Source organism: Acyrthosiphon pisum, chromosome X (genome assembly GCF_005508785.2).
Source record: "Acyrthosiphon pisum isolate AL4f chromosome X, pea_aphid_22Mar2018_4r6ur, whole genome shotgun sequence".
NCBI classification, from domain to species: domain Eukaryota; kingdom Metazoa; phylum Arthropoda; class Insecta; order Hemiptera; family Aphididae; genus Acyrthosiphon; species Acyrthosiphon pisum.
The window spans coordinates 33,882,458-33,883,499 of record NC_042493.1 but is presented as its reverse complement, the minus strand read 5'-3'; positions in this window follow the sequence as shown (position 1 = coordinate 33,883,499).

Sequence of the window (1,042 nt, the reverse complement as noted above, 5' to 3'; positions counted from 1 at the left end):
ATTTATATATATTTATACATATTAATATATATATTAATATGTATAGATATTAATATCTTATATTCTTATGTGCAAATATTCGAAATTGTAATAGGACTCACGTCCGTATATTTAAATAAATAAATAAATATATATATATGTAAATAATTTTTTATATGTGAGCCCCCCCCACCCCCCCCAATTGAAAATAGCTGTGTACGCCACTGGTAACACAAACATATTTTATTGTCTGTATCATAATATTTATAACAGCTAATCAACAAAGGTATAATAATGATATAAACACAATTAAAATATAATATAATTTTATTTGATATTGTATACTGTGACATTGGATACTATATCACATAATCTCCACATACATATAATAAATGAATAAATATTGTATAATAATGTATTAATATTAATAATAACTTAGGCAATAATTAAAATTCACCATTAGTTCGATCAAAAACGCCAATTACACCTCTCCCAAGTTTAATTTTTTAATCCGTGAATTTATTGAGGGCTGGCATTAGATATACTTTATGGGAACATTAATTTAGTTGTGCATATTTTTCGTATGCATAGACACTACCAATCAGTATGTGGCTAGGTAAACGGAACATGGCATAATTAATTTAAATAAAAACAATTAACATAACATAATTACATAATTGTTAAACTGCAGTATGGTAGACAGACTATACTATGGTAGTAAACTTACCTGTTTCCGTAAAATGTGATCTCTAACAAATGACATCGTTAAACAGTTTAAACTATTAAACACACAGTTTTAACGTAAACTGCATAAGTAATAATATACAATGTACATTTGTTTGAACGTGTATTCGAAATTAGAGCGATTTATAACCTAAAATTGGTTTTTCATAAACATAATGTTTTGATGACGATAACATGTTCGGTAATGACGCCAATAGAATTTAATATTTATTTATATAATTTTTTAAACAAATAATTATTAAGTGACATAGGGCGACATCTACTTTATAATATCGAAGCAATCGAATATAAACTAATAGTTTGGCACCCTTGAAATTTA